Source organism: Oryx dammah, unplaced genomic scaffold, assembly GCF_014754425.2.
Source record: "Oryx dammah isolate SB20612 unplaced genomic scaffold, SCBI_Odam_1.1 HiC_scaffold_23, whole genome shotgun sequence".
Classification (NCBI taxonomy): Eukaryota; Metazoa; Chordata; class Mammalia; order Artiodactyla; family Bovidae; genus Oryx; species Oryx dammah.
The window spans coordinates 3,125,062-3,147,810 of NW_024070207.1; positions in this window are offsets into that span (position 1 = coordinate 3,125,062).

Genomic DNA, 22,749 nt, shown 5'->3' on the forward strand with positions numbered 1-22,749 from the left:
AGCCTAGATTCTTCCTTACACTTTAGGAATATAAATACATCTTTCCAAGAGTCAGATAAACCTTAAGTATTTCCAGGTTTTAAGTTCTAAATATGTCTTCAAGAGTAACATCTGGGAAGTGCCTAGGAAGATGGAGCTCCAGGCTTTCTGGCACCTTGGAGCTTCACCTATGGACTTCCTTTGGACTGTAATCATTTGCCCCCTTGAATCAGAACAATTAATTATACAGGTGGCTACAGATCTCCTTTTCATGATATGTGAACCATAAAATGTTCCTAGAAGTAAAAGCAAACAATGCTTGATCTTTATATAATATACATATATTTTGTGTCAGAGGACTGGAGATTTTTATAGGACCAATGATAAATCCAAGGAAGTTTTCTTTCCCCATAGTCATTTATTTAAAATATAAATTTGCAAACCTACTCATGCTGTCCCTAAAGGGTATGACTTACTGGAAAATATTCTTTTACAATAGCCTTATATAGTAAAAGCAAAACAGGAGAGAGTTTAGGAAATTTACATCAATCATTCAATGAATAATTTGTAAAGGGTGCTCCTCTTTCTACAGAGTAAAATGTAATTGATATACACATAAGCATATATAAATACATAAGCCACATTTATATATCACTTTCATTCATTTTTTTACCTAGTTATTTACTCTAAAAGGACTGCTTAAATCCTGTAGTCCACTGCTACTGCTGGAGCCATTACAAAAACTGCCCTGTTCATTTTCATTGCCTGGAAAGATAGACTTTTATTCCAATGATTTTTTGTCAGAGAGAGTGATGGCTTAGCAAAATGAGAGTCATGTTGCTTAACTACATAACTGGCCAGGGACTTCTGAGTACCTTCAAGCTTTATAAAATCTTTCATCCTAGTTGCTGGGGAATGAATGTACTCTGTTATTTTATTTCACTCACTATATATCAATAAAGTATAGTAATCAAAACAATAGTTACCACAGCATGGAGTTCTTTGTAGACAGCAGATGGCACTACAAGAAACTCTTAAAGTGGCACTGCCGAATGCTTCTTCTAGGAATATTCCCTCCCACACAGGCTATTCTTCCTTCAAAAAGTTTAAGAGATGAAGGTGACCTAGGCTCTTTACATTCTCTCCAGTCAACTGCATTTCTGTTTTCATAGCTTTAGTTTCACCTGCATACAGTAAATTTGCATCTCACCTTCTCCATCCATTTTGACTCCCTTGATTCTGATTATCTGTAAGATCTTTCATTGATTTATCTTCTGCAACCTAAAATTAGGTTGTGATGAGAATGATTCCACATAACCCTCAAATTCCTCATCACTCTCAGCATTACTCCTGATACTGACTAGTTGCCTGGAAATTATTTTTGAAATCTCTGTAATTATCTCTGTGTATTTCCTGGACCTACCACTGACTTTACATTTTCTAATCTAAACCCTAATCCCGCCATTCTGAGGTTAATGCCACATACTCCTTTCTCCTAACTTGTCCATATCAGTCAGCTGTACTGTGTGAGTTCTCCTCATCCTTTCTCTTGCTAACATCTCATATTTTCTCTTATAGCCTTCAAATTTAAGGAGAAGGTAGTATTACTCAAATAGAAAAAATTGCACATTATCATTAAATGGAAATCTTTCATTCTCCCTCCTTTCAGTGATCTCGATCCTAGACAGCATGGAAGTATTTGTATAGTTCAAGACAAATTTCACAGCTGAATGTTTCCCTGTGATTGCCTTTTTGAGAACCATTTTTTTATTTTCCAAAATTTGTGAAATTTCTGGCCCCACAGTCCCAGGCAACCAAAGATAACACAAGGAAATTAGCATAATAACAAATCTATCCAAACAGTGGAGAAACCAGAAAGGTACAGAACCAAATGCTTTCACTAATCTGCACCGTGTTTCACAATAACAAAGAAGCAATGAGACTGAACGTTGAATCACTGCATGGCAGATATGCAAATTTCATTTTAAAACCTCATACTCATTGAAGAAACCTTGTTAACGGAATGTTGGAAATTAGCCTTTCATCAAATATAGCATGAGACAACTGCTAAGAATTTTACCAAAATTAAAATCAGAACATTTCACAGCCAAGACAGAAACCTGCCATATGTCTTCTGATAAGAACAAGGCAAATTAAAATATTAAAGTGGATGCCCATTGTGTTGAGACATCAAGAGACTGCTGACAGCTTTGCTTACAGCTTAACAATACATTTCCTCACATGACTTAAAAATAATTGAGACTTTTCTCTGTGCACTGTTCAGTAGCTTTTTCAAAGTAGCTATAAATTCTCAAAGGCTTTTTATTCCTTAAATAAAGAACACATTTCTCATATTTTAGGAAACTAGATTTCTTACACTGAAAATAAGTCTTTTTGAAGAATAAAAATATTAGGGACATTTTATAAAGAGACAAAGAGAGGAGTTTTCTTTATTTCTGAAGGTAAGATCATCATCTGTTGTGCATACATTGAACATTAATTAAATATATACACTGAATATTAATTAAAGCACATGTTAGAGCTTTCTTCTTTTTGAACATAGTAAAAAGTTGGATGGGCTTTGTTAATTTTAGCTTTGGGACAGAAGACTGACATGGATTTGGCAGGCATTAATTTTTTGCTTCATACACTTTCCAAAGATGATATATTATTGTCAAGAGTTCTTTTCAAGATTTACAAAGTATTATTAAAGTACTGTATCTAGTCTCATTGCAGAAAATATTTCATATAATTTACCTGTTTCTCTGTACAATAGATATAGTTCAATTTATAAATGAAAATTTATTATTTTATTTTTGAGTCTGACTTTCTTTCTGTCATGACCAGTGTTTTCAAGCTAACATGCAAAAATGTCTAAAGGATCAATGATCCTATTATAAAAAAAAAAAAAAAAAAAAACCTTACCTTGTCAAAAGTGGTGGTGGGTGAGGACGGCATGAGATTCTGTGAATTCCAATAACTAAATGTGGACAGCAATTTCAAAACAAACTTCTGATGAAACTCTCTACCATAGTGGATTAGGAAACCTCTACTCTATTTCTTCTAATGAAAAGAACACTCATTCTTTTAAATTTGAACCTACATCATAACATAATCAAAGCAAGTGCATTACCCAGTCAATATTCTATGTTATTTTTAAGTAGTAATCTCTACATTCCTGGTGTTCATTTTTTTCCTCGCTCCTCTGAACAGTCTCTTAAGGCAATGTGCAGTATAATAGATATTGACAAATGATGTCACTATCGGAGAAGGCAACGGCACCCCACTCCAGTACTCTTGCCTGGAAAATCCTATGGACAGAGGAGCCTGGTAGGCTGCAGTCCATGGGGTCGCTAAGAGTTGGACACAACTGAGTGACTTCACTTTCACTTTTCAATTTCATGCATTGGAGAAGGAAATGGCAACCCACTCCAGTATTCTCGCCTGGAGAATCCCAGGGATAGAGGAGCCTCATGGGCTGCCGTCTATGGGGTCGCACAGAATCGGGCACGACTGAAGCAACTTAGCAGCAGTAGCAGCAGCATGTGCAACTGGAGATGACCAGAGAAAGATTAACTTCTTGAAGAAATTGAGTTTACTCAGCCATATAATAATAATCATCCTTGTGCAGTGTGATAGACTCACAAGGCTATGAATCCAAAACAAGCATGTGGTTATCCAATCTATTCCACTGACTCTGAGCTGAAACAAATGTAATATTCCTAAAGTATCCATGCCAACTCTTTCCTTTCCCCTTATAGCACTTCTCCTACCTCCTGCTGATGAATAGCAAAAAAAAAAAAAAAAAATCCGTCTTTCACTTTCTTTACACTTCAACATCTTTCCAGTCTAGTAGATGTACTCTCACAGCTTCAAGTGGTATCTCTTTTTTGAAGACACTCCAGGATTTAATCTCTGCATCAAACCCTTAGCTCTAATTTGTAACATCCAACTGGGCATTTCTACCTGGATTACCTGCCACCAAATGCTATCAAAAATGAAATATCTTTTTCCTTCTGCACCCAAATACCCCTCATAACATATCTATTTGATTCATCTAGGCCCCAAGTCTTGGAAACTCTTCTGGTAATTAATTACCAAGTTCTACGAATGTTTTTCCTTTGGTTTTGGCACTCATTACTTCCTTTCCATCCCAACTACTATTGTTTTTCAAACTCTCATTACTTCAGGTATAATTTATTACAAATGCCTTCTAAACTGCCTCCCAAACTCCTGTCTATTCTTTTCAGTTTTAATATTTTTTACTGAAGTTGTGTTAATTTCTGCTACACAGCAAAGTGATTCAGTTATACCTATATAAATTTTTACATTGCTTTCCGTTATGGTTTATCTCAAGATATGGAATATTGTTCTCTGTGCCATAAAGTAGGTCCTTGCTGATTACTCATTCTATATATAAAAGCTTATGCCTGCATTCTTTATTTTCTACAAACCACAATGCACTATGTTACTAAACTTTTCAAAAAACACATACTTCTTGTCATTTAAATTTCTACCAAAAACCATATCAACATTTCCAATTACCTAATGCGATAATCCCCACCAGTTTTGTAAAATTCATGCTGGGCCAACTATGACAAAGGCCATTGAGAATGAGAAGGAAGTTGGGAGCATGTTAAGGACAGAACTAGGCCAGTAGTTCTCAAACTTTGGCACTTCTCATAAGTAGAACTGTATAAAGAATTTGTGGAGCCCCATGCAAAATGAAAAACTGAGCACCTTGTTCAAAATGATTAACAATCTCAAGAGACCAACAGCAAAGCATTAAATCAAGTGCAGGACCCTTCGGAGTGCAAAGCCCAGTGAAATTACACAGATCACACTTCCAGGAAGCTGGCTCTGTGCAAAAGACTCGCCTGGTTCACTTGTTTTAAAATGTGGATTCTTAGAAAGCACCCCTTAGAGATCAGCCTCTCTGGGTACGACCTGAGACCCCACATGTTTAACAAGCATACTAGGCGATTTAGAAGTTATTATCAGTAGAATATACTTTGAGTAACTATCGCTTAGGGAAATAAAATGAGAGCTAACATTGTTCCACAGAGAAAGGTCAAAAGTTCCAATGATAGTGTCCAAGGTTGATGACTTATCTTGACTAATCTGGTGGGAGGGACATAGTGAGAGGAACCTGAAGCAGTGAAAGTGCATGGCTCAGTCGTGTATGACTGTTTGCAACCATGGACTGCAGCCACAAGTCTCCTCTAGCCATGGAATTTTTGAGGTAAGAGTATATGAGAAGGTTGCCATTTCCTTCCCCAGGGGATCTTCCTGACACAGGGATAGAACCTGGGTCTCCCACATAGCAGGTAGATGGTTTAGAGTCTGAAACACCAGGGAAGCCTTGAAGCAACGATGCTACTCTAAAATCAGAACAAGTCAAGCAGTTCAGTTCAGTTCAGTCGCTCAGTCCTGTCCAACTCTTTGCAACCCCATGGACTGCAGGACTACAGGCCTCCCTGTCAACCACCAACTCCCGGAGTTTATACAAACTTATGTCCATTGAACTACCACACAGTTGAACTAATCTCACATGCTAGAAAAGTAATGCTCAAAATTGTTGAAGCCAGGCTTCAGCAATACATGAACCATGAACTTCCAGATGTTCAAGCTGGTTTCAGAAAAGGCAGAGGAACCAGAGATCAAATTGCCAACATCCATTGGATCATCAAAAAAGCAAGAGAGTTCCAGAAAAAACATCTATTTCTGCTTTATTGATTATGCCAAAGCCTTTGACTACGTGGATCACAATAAACTGTGGAAAATTCTGAAAGAGATGGGAATACCAAACCACCTGACCTGCCTCTTGAGAAACCTATATGCAAGTTAGGAAGCAACAGTTAGAATTGGACATGGAACAACAGGCTAGTTCTAAATAGGAAAAGGAGTACATCAAGGCTATATATTGTCACCCTGCTTATTTAACTCATATGCAGAGTACACCATGAGAAATGCTGAGCTAGAAGAACTACAAGCTGGAATCCACACTGCCAGGAGAAATCTTGATAAACGCACATATGCAGATGACACCACCCTTATGGCAGAAAGTGAAGAGGAACTACAAAGCTTCTTGATGAAAGTAAAAGAGGAGAGTGAAAAAGTTGGCTTAAATCTCAACACTCAAAAAACTAAGATCATGGCATCTGGTCCCATCACTTCATGGGAAATAGATGGGGAAAGAGTGGAAACAAGGGAAGACTTTATTTTTATTTTTTGGACTCCAAAATCACTGCAGATGGTGACTGAGCCATGAAATTAAAAGATGCTCACTCCTTGGAAGGAAAGTTATGACCAACCTAGACAGCATATTCAAAAGCAGAAGCTTTATTTTGCCAACAGAAGTTCATCTAGTCCAGGCTATGGTTTTACCAGTAGTCATTATGGATGTGAAAGTTGGACTGTGAAGAAAGTTGAGCGCCAAAGAATTGATGCTTTTGAACTGTGGTGTTGGAGAAGACTCTTGAGAGTCCCTTGGACTGCAAGGAGATCTAATCAGTCCATTTTAAAGGAGATCAGTCCTGGGTGTTCTTTAGAAGGAATGATGCTAAATCTGAAACTCCAGTACTTTGGCCACCTCATATTAAGAGTTGACTCATTGGAAAAGACTCTGATGCTGGGAGGGATTGGGGGCAGGAGGAGAAGGGGATGACAGAGGATGAGATGGCTAGATGGCATCACTGACTCAATGGACGTGAATTTGAGTGAACTCCAGGAGTTGGTGATGGACAGGGAGGCCTGGCATGCTGCAATTCATGGGGTCTAAAGAGGCAGACACGACTGAGCGACTGAACTGAACTGAATGTCCATCGAGTCGGGGATGCCATCCAACCATCTCATCCTTTGTCATCCCCTTCTCCTCCTGCCCTCAATCTTTCCAGCATCAGGGTCTTTTCAAATGAGGCAGCTCTTTGCATCAGGTGGCCAAAGTATTGGAGGTTTAGCTTCAACATCAGTCATTCCAATGAACACTCAGAACTGATATCCTTTAGGATGAACTGGTTGGACCTCCTTGTGGTCCAAGGGACTCTCAAGAGTCTTCTCAAACACCACAGTTCAAAAGCATCAATTCTTTGCTGCTCACATTTCTTTATAGTCCAACTCTCACATCCATACGTGACTACTGGAAAAACCATAGCCTTGACTAGACGGACCTTTGTTGACAAAGTAAAGTCTCTGCTTCTTAATATGCTCTCTAGGTTGGTCATAACTTTCCTTCCAAAGAGTATGTGTCTTTTAATTTCATGCTGCAATCACAATGTGCAGTAATTTTGGAGCGCAAAATAAATAAATAAAGTCTGACACTGTTTCCACTGTTTCCTCATCTATTTCCCATGAAGTGATGGGACCAGAAGCCATGATCTTAGTTTTCTGAATGTTGAGCTTTAAGGCAACTATTTCGCTCTCCTTGTTCATTTTCTTCAAGAGGCCTTTTTGTTATCCTTCATTTTCTGCCATAAGGGTGGTGTCATCTGCATGTATGAGGTTATTGATATTTCTGTCAGCAATCTTGATTCCAGCTTGTGCTTCCTCCAGCCCAGCGTTTCTCATGATGTACTCTGCATATAAGTTAAATAAGCAGGGTGACAATATACATCCTTGACGTAGTCCTTTCCCGATTTGGAACCAGTGTGTTGTTCCATGTCCAGTTCTAACTGGTGCTTCCTGAACTGTATATAGATTTCTCAGGAGGCAGGTCAGGTGGTCTGGAATTCCCATCTCTTTCAGAATTTTCCACAGTTTATTGTGATCCACAGAGTCAAAGGCTTTGGCATAGTCAACAAAGCAGAAATAGATGTTTTTCTGGAACTCTCTTGCTTTTCCATGATCCAGTGGATGTTGGCAATTTGATCTCTGGTTCCTCTGCCTTTTCTAAAACAAGCTTGAACATCTGGAAGTTCACAGTTCACGTATTTCTGAAGCCTGGCTTGAAGAATTTTGAGCATTACTTTACTAGTGCATGACATGAGTGAAATTGTGTTGTAGTTTGGGAATTGCCTTTCTTTGGAATTGGAATGAAAACTGACCTTTTCCAGTCCTGTGGCCACTGCTGAGTTTTCCAAATTTTCTGGCATATCTTGTGCAGAACTTTCACAGCATCATCTTTTAGGATTTGAAATAGCTCTACTGGAATTCCATCACCTCCACGAGCTTTGTTCATAGTGATGCTTCCTAAGGCCCACTTGACTTCAGATTCCAGGATGTCTGGCTCTACATGAGTGATCACACCATCATGATTATCTGGGTCCTGAAGATCTTTTTTTGTATAGTTCTGTATATTCTTGCCACCTCTTCTTAATATCTTCTCCTTCTGTTATGTCCATACCATTTCTGTCCTTTATCGAGCCCATCTTTGCATGAAATGTTCCCTTGGTATCTCTAATTTTCTTGAAGAGATCTCTAGTTTTTCCCATTCTATTATTTTCCTCTATTTCTTTGCACTGATCACCAAGGAAGGTTTTTTTTTTTTTTTAATCTCTCCTTGCTATTCTTTGGAACTCTGCATTCAAATCGGTATGTCTTTCCTTCTCTCCGTTGCTTTTTTGCTTCCGTTCTTTCACAGCTATTTTTAAGGCCTTCTCAGACAGCTATTTTGCCTTTTTGCATTTCTTTTTCTTGGGAATCATCTTGACCCCTGTCTCCTGTTCAATGTGATGAACCTCCATCCATAGATCTTCAGGGATTTTGTCTATCAGATCTAATCCTTCAAATCTATTTGTCACTTTCCGTGTATAATCATAAGGAATTTGATTTAGGTCATACCTGAATGGTCTAGCGGTTTTCCCTACTTTCTTCAATTTGAGTCTGAATTTGGCAATAAGGAGTTCATGATCTGAGCCACAGTCAGCTCCTGGTCTTGTTTTTGTTGACTGTATAGAGCTTCTCCATCTTTGGCTGCAAAGAATATAATCAATCTGATTTCGGTGTTGACCATCTGGTGATGTCCATGTGTAGAGTCATCTCTTGTGTTGTTGGAAGAGGGTGTTTGCTATGACTAGTGCATTCTCTTGGCAAAACTCTATTAGTCTTTGCCCTGCTTCATTGTGTATTCCAAGGCCAAATTTGCCTGTTACCCCGGGTGTTTCTTGACTTCCTACTTTTGCATTCCAGTCTCCTATAATGAAAAGGACATCTCTTTTGGGTGTTAATTCTAGAAGGTGTTGTAGGTCTTCAGAGAACCATTCAACCTCAGCTTCTTCAGCATTACTGGTCAGGGGATAGACTTGGATTACCGTGATATTGAATGGTTTGCCTTGGAATCAAATAGAGATCATTCTGTCATTTTTGAGATTGCATCCAAGTACTGCATTTTGGATCTTTGGTGACTATGATCGTTACTCCATTTCTTCTAAGGGATTCCTGCTCTCAGTAGTAGATATAATGGTCATCTGAGTTAAATTCACCCACTCCAGTCCATTTTAGTTCCCTGATTCCTAGAATGTCGACGTTCACTCTTGCCATCTCCTGTTTGATCACTTCCAATTTGCCTTGATTCATGGACCTAACATCCCAGGCTCCTATGCAATATTGCTCTTTACAGCATTGGACCTTGCTTTTATCACCAGTCACATCCACAGCTGGGTGTTATTTTTGCTTTGGCTCTGTCCCTTCATTCTTTCTGGAGTTATTTCTCCACTGATCTCCAGTAGCATATTAGGCTGAACAGTTCATCTTTCAGTGTCCTATTTTTTTAATTTGCCTTTTCATACTGTTCATAGGTTCTCAAGGCAAAAACACTGAGGTGGCTTGAAATTCCCTTCTCCAGTGGACCACATTTTGTCAGAACTCTCCACCAAGACCTGACTGTCTTGGGTGACCCTATACAGCATGGCTTAGTTTCATTGAGTTAGACAAGGCTGTGTTCTATGTGAGAAGCCAAGTCAATTATCTACAGGATTAAATTAACCTTGCTAGCCTAAATCTCAAAAGTGAAAGTGAAAGTTGCTCAGTTGTGTCCGACTCTTTGCAACTCTTCCATGGAAATCTCCAGGCCAGAATATTGGAGTGGGTAGCCTTTCCCTTCTCCAGGGGATCTTCCCAGCCCAGCAATTGAACCCAGGACTCCCACATTGCAAGTGGATTCTTTACCAGCCGAGCCACAAGGGAAGCCTAGCCTAAATCTTAAAGGGTAATATTATCACTGCCCCATCCTGATTTTGTTTACTTGCCACTCATTACTTCCCAACAAGAACTCTCCTCTCCAGAAAATGGTAAACATTCAGATTCACACACTGATGACAGAGCTTACACTGTCTTCCTTTCCGAGTATTGACTCCTTTTGCTCTACCCCTTAACATCCAATTCCAATTTCATCTCCTAAACATAAATATCCCTCATTCATAGAACCTCTAAATTTTATAGTTGGAAATTTTCCTAGAAATAATCTAGTTCAATGGTCTGGTCTATAGACAATAAAATCAAGACTCAGAAATTTAATGACTGATTTAAAATTACAGATCCAGTGAGCAAATAATGACCATAAACCCCAAGCCCCATTCTTGATACTGTAGTTCAGTTCCTCAGTGATGTCTGGCTTATTGTGACCCCATGGACTGCAGTAGTCAGGCTTCCCTGCCCTTCACTATCTCCCAGAGTTTGCTCAAACTCATGTGCACTGAGTTGATAATGCCATCCAACCATCTTATCTTCTATCGCTCCCTTCTCCTCTTGCCCTCAATCTTTCCCAGCATCAAGTCCTTTTCCAATGAGTTGGCTATTCGCATCAAGTGTGCAAAGTATTGGAGCTTCAGCATCAAACCTTCCAATGAATATTCAGGATGGATTTCCTTTAGGATTGATGGGCTGGGTATCCTTGCTTGTTTCCCATAGTTTCCAGCAAATGTGTAGAACTGTTTTATGAACTGAAGGATATTTAACAGTTGTGGCCCCCTTCCATGAAATGCCAATAGCATTCCAGTTCTTGTGACCCTTAAAACTGTCCCCACATATTTGTATACACATTTATTGGACAGAATCATCCCCATGTACATAGAACTATCCTAGGTTGAGAAATACTGCCCTAGTACAATGTTTTGCACATAGTATTCATAAAACATTTTCTTGGATAACACTGTTAAAGAAATTCAAAACAAGTTTCATAGATGATATAAGAACTCACAGAATGAAGAATGGACCAAAATTTGAATCTCATGAGAAATAACTGAGGATAAAACAATTTTTTGTAGGCTCTTATTAGCAATATAAGATATAAGAGTAATGGTATCCCTGCATTTGTCCAGGCACCTTACAAATAACTGATCTGTCATTTGAATTTTACTTATTTTGAATTTTTAAAAATCCTGAATATTCTGTATTATATCGTTTAAGTTTCTCCTTCAAAGTTTCCCTTTGTCTTCTGCTTCCCTTCTTTTTGGAGGAGGTTATGTCTAAAGCCATTTTCAAGGAGGAACAACATCTGTACCCTTGAACCCATCTTCTGGAACTGTGACCATACTCTTACTAATAATACCTATTTCAAAAAAACAAGGAATCAATATTAATGATTATTTATCACAGTTCTGCATCCTGATATATGATGTATCTCCATTCTTAACTGCACTTCTGCAAATAGTATTTATTTTTACATCAATTCTATATAGTAAATGGGATGACTCTGGTTGGACAGATGAGTAAAACTGGGGTCACAAAATGTTAAATGATTTGCCTATAAACATATATCAGGACAATGGGAGAGCCAGCAAATAAATAACAGTTTCTTGACTATAAATTCAACAAGTTTTCCATCTTCAACACATTTCCTACCATATTCCTCCTTTTTTGAATTTTCAGTCTTTTCTACAGCATTGATAACTTCTCCCTCTCTTCTAAATACATACTCAAATGCCACTGTTAAGAAAACAAATCAAAAACCTACACTCTACCTGCCTTTCCCTTAAATTCTCCTTTTCTCTCTCTTCATTGCAAACTACAGGAAAGAATTATCTATTTCTCACCATTGAGTCATTCCCAAATTGATTACAATCTAGCCTCTGCTGCACAGCTCTACTGAAGCTGCTTTCAATAAGGTCACCACTGATTTTCTAAGTATCAAACTGTGTGGACTCTGCACAGTTCTCAATAATCAGACTATCTATAGCAGCCAAGGCAACCACAACCTCTCCCATATTCAAATATTCTCCTCCCTTGGCTATCATGAAACTACACTCTCTAGTTCTCATATATCATTTTTTGCATTCAGTTCAACCCTTTAGCTTTTTCGTCTTTCTACACTTACCCTTAAAGTAGACAGAACTCAAGGCTCTACCTTTTTTCACGGCCATGATTCCTCCCCTTAGATACCCTCATCCTCTCACATGGCTCCTGTCATGACCTTCCCACAGATAAATATAAATAGTTCTTGGTGTCTTACCTCCAAATATATGTCTCATGATGCTCCATGAATGTTTAAAAAGGAAAAATTTTTGCCACTCCTCAAATTCACCTTACTCTCAACTGAAATCTGCTCCTTTTCTTGTGATGCTTATCTAAACTAACATTAATCATATTTCAAAAAGGCATCCATTACCCATCCATATAACCTCTGCAATTTTCCTCATCTCTATCCAAAAAGGACATCTTTTGGGGTGTTAGTTCTAAGAGGTCTTGTAGGTCTTCATAGAACCATTTAACTTCAGCTTCTTCAGCATTACTGGTTGGGGCATAGACTTGGATTACTGTGATATTGAATGGTTTGCCTTGGAAACGAACAAAAATCATTCATTCATTTTTGAGATTGCATCCAAGTACTCCATTTCAGACTCTTTTGTTGACCATGATGGCTAGTCCATTTCTTCTGAGGGATTCCTGCCCGCAGTAGTAGATATAATGGTCATCTGAGTTAAATTCACACATTCCAGTCCATTTTAGTTAGCTGATGCCTAGAATGTCAATGTTCACTCTTGCCATCTCCTGTTTGACCACTTCCAATTTTCCTTGATTCATGGACCTGACATTCCAGGTTCCTATGAAATATTGCTCTTTACAGCATCAGACCTTGCTTCTATCACCAGTCACATCCACAGCTGGGTATTGTTTTTCCTTTGGCTCCATCCCTTCACTCTTTCTGGAGTTATTTCTCCACTGATCTCCAGTAGCATATTGGGCACCTACTGACCTGGGGAGTACCTCTTTCAGTATCCTACCATTTTGCCTTTTCATACTGTTCATGGGGTTCACAAGGCAAGAATACTGAAGTGGTTTGCCATTCCCTTCTCCAATGGACCACATTCTGTCAGACCTCTCCGCCATGACCCGCCCTTCTTGGGTTGCCCCGTGTGCATGGCTTAGTTTCATTGATTAGACAAGGCTGTGGTCCTAGTGTGATTAGATTGACTAGTTTTCTGTGAGTATGGTTTCAGTGTGTCTGCCCTTTGATGCCCTCTTGCAACACCTACCATGTTACTTGGATTTCTCTTACCTTGGGCGTGGGGTATCTCTTCACGGCTGCTCCAGCAAAGCACAGCTGCTGCTCCTTACCTTGGATGAGGGGTATCCCCTCCTGCCGCCCTTCCTGACCTTCAATGTGGATGGCTCCTCTAGGCCCTCCTGTGCCCGCACAGCCACCAAAGACCTTTTAGAACTAACACCCCAAAAAGATGCCCTTTTCATTATAGGGGACTGGAATGCAAAAGTAGGAAGTCAAGAAACACCTGGAGTAACAGGCAGATTTGGCCTTGGAATGTGGAATGAAGCAGGGCAAAGACTAATAGAATTTTGCCAAGAAAATACACTGGTCATAGCAAACACCCTCTTCCAACAACACAAGAGAAGACTCTACACATGGACATCACCAGATGGTCAACACCGAAATCAGATTGATTGTATTCTCTGCAGCAAAAGATGGAGAAACTCTATACAGTCAACAAAAACAAGACCAGGAGCTGACTGTGGCTCAGATCATGAACTCCTTATTACCAAATTCAGACTCAAATTGAAGAAAATAGGGAAAACCATTAGACCATTCGGGTATGACCTAAATCAAATCCCTTATGATTATACAGTGGAAGTGAGAAATAGATTTAAGGGCCTAGATCTGACAGATAGAGTGCCTGATGAAGTATAGACTGAGGTTCGTGACATTGTACAGGAGACACAGATCAAGACCATCCCCATGGAAAAGAAATGCAAAAAAGAAAAATGGCTGTCTGGGGAAGCCTTACAAATAGCTGTGGAATGAAGAGAGGTGAAAAGCAAAGGAGAAAAGGAAAGATATAAGCACCTGAATGCAGAGTTCCAAAGAATAGCAAGAAGAGATAAGAAAGCCTTTTCAGCAATCAATGCAAAGAAATAGAGGAAAACAGCAGAATGGGAAAGACTAGAGATCTCTTTAAGAAAATTAGAGATACCAAGGGAACATTTCATGCAAAGATGGGCTCGATAAAGGACAGAAATAGTCTGGACCTAACAGAAGCAGAGCTATCTTAGATGCTGTCTTCCCAGGTTGCAGTCCTCATTTTGCCCCAAATAAAACTTGACTCACAACTCTGAAGTTGTACATCATTTTTAGTTGACAGTTACATTTATATAAAGTACTGAAATAAGACAAGTAACATATTGTTTATGCAGACATACAGAAGTTATAATCAATAATTCTAATCGAGAGAATTTGCATTAATCAGGGTAGTAGTTACTCCAGGGGATGTGTACAATTGGGACAGAGAGCACTAAAGGGGATTCCAAGGTTCTACTAACACTCTAGGTCTTAAACTGAATGGCGGGTACCTGGCTATTGATTCTAGAATCATTTTTCAATTGAATATACTCATTTTATTTCACAAAATAAAAATGAAAAATAAACTGGTGGTCTTTCACCAGAAAGGACCTTTTGAAGGTCCCTCTCTTTTGAAGGACCTTTTGAAGGTAATTATTTTCATTACCTCCACCATAGATCAAACAACAGGGAGGGAACACAGCCCTACCCATCAGTGGACTATAGGACTGACGATTTACTGAGCATGGCCCCATCCATCAGAACAAGACCCAGTTTTCCCCACAGTCAGTCTCTCCCAACAGGAAGCTTCCATAAGCTGCTTGTCCTTATCCATCAGCAGGCAGGCAGAATGAAAATCATAATCACAGAAAACTAATCAAACTGATCATGTGGACCACAGCCTTGTCTAAATCAATGAAACTATGAGCCATGCCATGTAGGGGCACCAAAGATGGTCGGATCATGGTGGAGAGTTCTAACAAAACGTGGTCCACTGCAGAAGGGAATGGCAAACCACTTCAGTATTCTTGCTTTGAGAACCCCATGAACAGTATGAAAAGGCAAAAAGATAATGACACTGAAAGATGAACTCCCCAGGTCAGTGAAAGTGAAAGTGAAGCTGTTCAGTCGTGTCTGACTCTGCGACCCCATGGACCGTAGCCTACCAGGCTCCTTTATCCATGGGATTTTCCAGGCCATAGTACTGGTGTGGATTGCCATTTCCTTCTCCAGGGGATCTTCCTGACCCTGGGATTGAACTCGGGTCTCCCACATTGTAGACAGATGCTTTACTGTCTGAGCCACCAGGGAAGTCCCCCAGGTCAGTAGGTGCCCAATATGCTACTGGAGAAGAATGGAGAAATAACTCCAGAAAGAAGGAAGAGGTGGAGCCAAAGCAAAAACAATGCCCTGTTGTGGATGTGACTGGTGATGGAAATAAACTCCAGTGCTATAAAGAACATTATTGCATAGGAACCTGGAATGTTAAGTCCATGAATCAGGGGAAATTAGAAGTGGTCAAACAGGAGATGGCAAGAGTGAACACTGACATTTCAGGAATTAGTGAAGTATAGTGGACTGGAATGGGTGAATTTAATTCAGATGACCATTATAACTACTACTGTGGTCAATGGAGTAGCTATCAGAGTCAACAAAAGAGTTCGAAATGCAGCACTTGGATGCAGTCTCAAAAATGACAGATGATTTCTGTTCATTTACAAGGCAAACCATTCAATATCACAGTAATACAAGTGTATGCTCCAACCAGTAATGGTGAAGAAGCTAAAGTTGAACAGTTCTATGAAGACTTACAAGACCTAGAATTAACACCTCAAAAAGTTGTCCTTTTCATCATAGGGAACTAGAATGCAAAAGTAGGAAGTCAAGAAACAACTGGAATAACAGGCAAATTTTGCATTGGAGTACAGAATGAAGAAGGGAAAAGGCTAACATAATTTTCCCAAGAGGACACACTAGTCATAGCAAACACCCTCTTCCAACAACACAAGAGATGACTCCATATGGACATCACCAGATGGTCAATACCAAAATCAGATTGATTATATTCTTTGCAGTCAAAGATGGAGAAGCTCTATAAGGTCAGCAAAAACAAGATCAGGAGCTGACGGTGGCTCAGATCATGAACTCCTTATTGCCAAATTTAGACTTAAATTGAAGAAAGAAGGGAAAACCACTAGACCATTCAGGTATGACCTAAATCAAATCCTTTATGATTATACGGTGGAAGTGAGAAATAGATTTAAGGGACTAGATCTGATAGACAGAGTGCCTGATGAACTGTGGACGGAGGTTCGTGACATTGTACAGGAGACAGGGATGAAGATCATCCCCAAGAAAAAGAAATGCAAAAGGCACAATTCTTGTCTGGGGAGGCCTTAAAATAGCTGAGAAAAGGAGAGAAGCTAAAGACAAAGGAGAAAAGGAAAGATCTGCCCATCTGAATGCAGAGTTTAAAAAAATAGCAAGGAAAGATAAGTAAGCCTTCTTCAGTGATCAATGAAAAGAAATAGAGAAAAACAATAGAATGGGAAATACTAGAGATCTCTTCAAGAAAATTAGAGATGCCAGGGAACATTTCATGCAAAGATGAGCACAATAAAGGACAGAAATGGTATAGACCTAACAGAAGCAGAAGATATTAAGAAGAGGTGGCAAGAATATACAGAAGAACTGTACAAAAAAATCTTCATGACCCAGATAACCACAATGGTGTGATCACTCACGTAAAGCCAGACATACTGGAATGCAAAGTCAAGCGGGCCTTAGGAAGTATCACTATGAACAAAGCTAGTGGAGGTGATGGAATTCCAGTTGAGCTATTTCAAATCCTAAATGATGATGCTGTGAAAGTGCTTCAATATGCCAGCAAATTTGGAAAACTCAGCAGTGTTCACAGGACTGGAAAAGGTCAGTTTTCATTCCAATCCCAAAGAAAAGCAATGCCAAAGATTCTTCAGATTACTGCATTATTGCATTCATCTCACACATTAGCAAAGTAATCTTCAAAATTCTCCAAGCCAGGCTTCAACAGTACATGAACCATTAACTTCCAGACGTCCAAGCTGGACTTAGAAAAGGCAGAGGAACCAGAGATCAAATTGTCAAATATGTTGGATCATTGAAAAAGTAAGCAAATACCAGAAAAAACATCTACTTCTATTTTACTGATTATGCCAAAACCCTTGACTGTGTGGGTCACAACAAACTGTGGAAAATTCTTCAAGAGATGGGAATACCAGACCACCTTATTTGCCTCCTGAGAAATCTGTATGCAGGTCAAGAAGCAACCGTTAGAACCAGACATGGAGCAAAGGACTTGTTCCAAATTGGGAAAGAAGTGTGACAAGGCTGTATATTGTCACCCTGTTTAATTAACTTATTTGTAGAGTACATCATGTGAAATGCCCAGCTGGATGAAGCACAAGCTGGAATCAAGGTTGTTGGAAGAAATATAAATAACCTCAGATATGCAGATGACACCACCCCTATGGCAGTAAATGAAGAGGAACTAAAGATCCTCTTAACATAAGTGAAAGAGTAAAGTGAAAAAGCTGGCTTAAAATTCGACATTCAGAAAACTAAGATCATGGCATCTGGTCCCATCACTTCATGGCAAATAGATGGGTAAACCATGGAAACAGTGACAGACTTTATTTTCTTGGGCTCCAAAATCACTGCAGATGGTGACTGTGGCTATGAAAAGACGCTTGCTCCTTGAAACAAAAGCTAAGACCAGCCTAGATGGTATACTAAAAAGCAGTAGTCTCAAGACTTCATCTTCTATACAGCACTGTTGATAAAACATCTAGGTTAAAGATGAGGTGGATTCATGTTAATGTATGACAAAACCAATACAGTATTGTAACATAAAATAAAAAATAAAATAAATAAAAATTAAAAGCAGAGACATTACCTTGCTGAAAAAGGTCCGTCTAGTCAAAGCTTATGGTTTTTCCAGTATTCATGTATGGATGTGAGAGTTGGAGTATAAAGAAAGTTGAGTGCCAAAGAATTGATCCTTTTGCACTGTAGTGTTGGAGAAAACTCTTGAGAGTCCCTTGGACCACAGATAAAACCAGTCCATCCTAAAGGAAATCAGTCTTGAATTTCATTGGAAGGACTGATAATGAAGCTGAAAGTCCAATACTTTGGGTACCTGATGCGAAGAACTGACTCCTTGGAAAAGTCCCTGATGATGGGAATGGCTGAAGGTAGGAGGAGAAAGGGACGACAGAGGATGAGATGGTTGGATGACATCACTGACTCGATGGACATGGGTTTGAGCAAGCTCTGGGAGCTGGTGATGGGCAAGGAAGCCTGGCATGCTGCAGTCCATGGGGCACGCCTGCGCAAGTGAACTGAATTGAACCTAACTGAGATCTATAGAATTACTAAAATTTTAAATTGGTCATTAAACTTCTGTTACATTTTACTGTACTTTTCCAAACAAATTATATGTCAAAATGTATTTGCAAATTGAGACATTTATCATGAAGATTAAAATATTGCCTTCTAATTTACCTCCCTGATGCCAATTTTTATTTTTCCAGTCTATTCTTCCTAATACTTCCATTTAGCTTTCAAAACAGTGATTTGATTATAGTTCCACTCAGACTTTCTATGTCTTCTCACTATTTTTCAAGAGTTTTGGAGGGACCTCATGCAGAACTCAACACCTCTGTTCTTTCATAAAGAAAACAATATAGTTCATTAGGGTTCAGCTTTCTTTAGTTGCAAATTCAATCTAAAGATATACCCTGATCACCTTGATTAGGCATTAGATGGTGAGAAACTGGGGAGCTATTGATTAGACTACTCTATTTTCTAAGACTGTTTAGCAAACACATGCTGTCTGTAGATCAGGTCTATAAATAATCTCATCAGTATATGCTGATTTGAATTCATTTCATTCTCAAAAGGTAAGCTTTTCCTGATCTTTTTCCTAAAATCTCAAGGAATCTCACTACAGTCTCTTTCTGTGACTACTACCATCTCAACATACTTTCTTTAAAAAAATGATTTATTTTAATTGGAAGATATTACTTTACAATATTGTGATGGCTTTTGAAATTTAATTCTCCTGAGAGAATGTTCTAGTTCTGACAGATTCATGGCATTTCTCCCTGAACAATCCACACTTACTTCTATGACATAGCTCATCCATTCTCTAGATATGGGATGCCTTATTCCATCCTTTCTACTCAGCAAAGCCTCTCAAAACCATCTCATATGCTAACTTCTCCTTCATATCTATATTTAATGAACATTGCTATGTGCCAATGACTATGCCTGGTGTTTAACATGCATCATTAAATTCTCACAACAACTCAGTGAAGTAGGAACTATTACAATCTTCATTTTACAAATGATAAAAATGAGGTCCCATGGGATTATTTGGCAAGCCTACAAACTAAAGAATGCTGAGTGCCAAAGAATTAATGCTTTTCAACTGTAGTATTGGAGAAGAGTCTTGAGAGTCCATTGGACTGCAAGGAGATTCAACCAGTCTGTCCTAAAGGAGATCAGTCCTGAGTGTTCATTGGAAGGACTGACGAAGCTGAAACTCCAATACTCTGGCCACATGATGCGAAGAACTGACTGATTTGAAAAGAGCCTGATGCTCGGAAAGAATGAAGGCAGGAGAAGGGAACTACAGAGGATGAGATGGTTGGATGGCATCACTGAATCGATGGACTTGAGTTTCAGCAAGCTGTAGGAGATGGTGAAGGATAGGGAGGCCTGGCGTGCTGCATTCCATGGGGTGGCAAAGAGTGTGACATGACTAAGCAACTGAACAAAAACAAATAGTAGCAGAGTTGAGAGTAATACAAGATTTGATTCCAAAGACCATGCAATGTTAAGCAATTATATCATACTCATTAACACTGATTCATACTTGCTTTAGTCTCCTAGAGAATTTAGAACATTGTTTGAATTATGCTGCCACCAGACTATATGAAGCCACATATGATTTAGTAATGTTACATAACTCAGTTTTATATCCAGAATAAAACTATATGTTCCATGAAGATAGACTCCATATATCACATTTTTTCTCTCATAGAAACTAGTATATATTGTAAAGACTTAAAATATGCTGAGTCTTATTAATTTCATTTTATTGAAACTCTATATTCTATTTTCTGATTTCTTCTTCTATCTGGCAACCATTTAAATTGTTCCCATATTTTTACTCTACTTAAAGAGTTAGTAAATATCAGGAAGTTGAAGTTTCAGGGCAAATAGGTCTGAATTTAAATCATTACTAAATGAAAATCAATGCTAAAATTGTGACATACATGAATTGTGTGCATTTGTATAACTATATAAATGTGTAGTGGACCTAAATCTCCACCTGCAGACTCTTGAAAGGCTTTCCTTTTCATTTTTCTCCTCCACCTCAATGAAATCTTGCCTCCTCTTAGGAGCAGGATGTCATGCTCCAATCCCTAGTGTTGTCTATTTCACTCTATTTTCTATGCACATAATAACTTTTAAGGGGTTAGTGATGAAGAGAAAGCACAATAAGGACAAGGTAACATGACAGGGAATAAACCTTCCTGGTTGATATTTCAAAAATATTACCTTTATTCATTGTTCTCTCCAGTACATATTTGCACCTCTATGAAGAAAGCTTACTTCTCATCTAGATGCGTATATATGGACACACAGTTGCAACCAGTACCCAAAGAAGGAGGAAACTGAGTCTCTGTCCTGAATTTCTTTCTACAGAATGCCATTATTTTCCCATGTTTTCCATCTCAACACTGGATCTCCTTCCACTCCTACTCTGGGAGTTTAATCCTCTTTCACAGTCAGAATACAGCTGTGATAGATCTTACACAAAAAGAACAAGAGTCAGTAACTTAGCTTAAAGGCTGTAGGTTGGAAAAATCAGAAAGAGCAATTAAGGAATCAATCTCATTCACCATTGCAACAAAAAGAATTAAATATCTAGGAATAAACTGACCTAAGGATACAAAAGAACTATACACAGAAAATTATAAGACACTAATGAAAGAAATCAAAGATGACATAAACAGATGAAGAGATATTCCATGTTCCTGGGTAGGAAGAATCAATATTGTGAAAATAACTATACTACCAAATGCAATCTACAGATTTAATGAGATCCCTATCAAATTACCAATGGCATTTTTCATAGAACTAGAACAAAAAAATTCACAATTCATATGGAAACACAAAAGACCCCAAATAGCCAAAGTGGTCTTGAGAAAGAAGAATGGGGCTGGAGGAATCAACCCTTCTGACTTCAAGTTATACTACAAAGCTACAGTCATCAAGACAGGATGGTACTGTCACAAAAACAGAAATATAGACCAATGGAACAAGATAGAAAGCCCAGAAACAAACCCATGCACCTTTAGGTACCTTATCTTTGACAAAGGAAGCAAGAATATACAGTGGGGCAAAGACAGCCTCTTCAATAAATGGTGCTGGGAAAACTGGACAGCTACATAAAAGAATGAAATTAGAACACTTCTTAACACAATACACAAAGATAAACTCAACATGGATTAAAGGCCTAAATGTAAGACCAGAAACTATAAAACTCTTAGAGGAAAACATAAGCAGAACACTCAATGACATAAATCAAAGCAAGATCCTCTATGACCCACCTCCTAGAGTAACAGAAATAAAAACCAAAGTAAACAAGTGGGACCTGATTAAAAGCTTTTGAACAGCAAAGGAAACTATAAGGAAGGTGAAAAGACAACCCTCAGAATGGGAGAAAATAATAGCAAATGAAACAATGGACAAGTAATTAATTTCCAAAATATACAACCAGCACATACAACTCAATACCAGAAAAACAAACTACACAATCAAAAGTGGGAAAAAGACCTAACCAGACATTTCTCCAAAGAAGACATACAGATGGCTAACAAACACATGAAAAGATGCTCAACATCGCTCATTATTGGAGAAATGTAAATCAAAGTCTACAGACAATAAGTGCTGGAGAGGTTGTGGAGAAAAGGGAATGTTCTTGCAATATTGGTGGGAATGTAAATTGATACAGCCACTATGGAAGACAGTATGGAAATTAGCCTTAAAAGCTAGGAATAAAACCACCATATGACCCAGCAATCCCACCCCTAGACATATATCCTGAGGAAACCAAAATTGAAACAGACACATGTATCCCATTGTTCATTGCAGCACCATTTACAATAGCTAGAACATGGAAGCTAGAGAATGCAATGGCACCCCACTCCAGTACTCTTGCCTGAAAATCCCATGGATGGAGGAGCCTGGTGGGCTACAGTCCGTGGGGTCACTATGAGTCGGACACACTGAGTGACTTCACTTTCACTTTTCACTTTCATGACTTGGAGAGGGAAATGGCAACACACTCCAGTGTTCTTGCCTGGAGAATCCCAGGGACGGGAGAGCCTGGTGGTCTGCCATCTATGGAGTCACACAGAGTCAGACATGACTGAAGCAGCTTAGCAGCAGCAGCAGCAACAAAATATGAAAGCAACCTAGATGTCCATTGACAG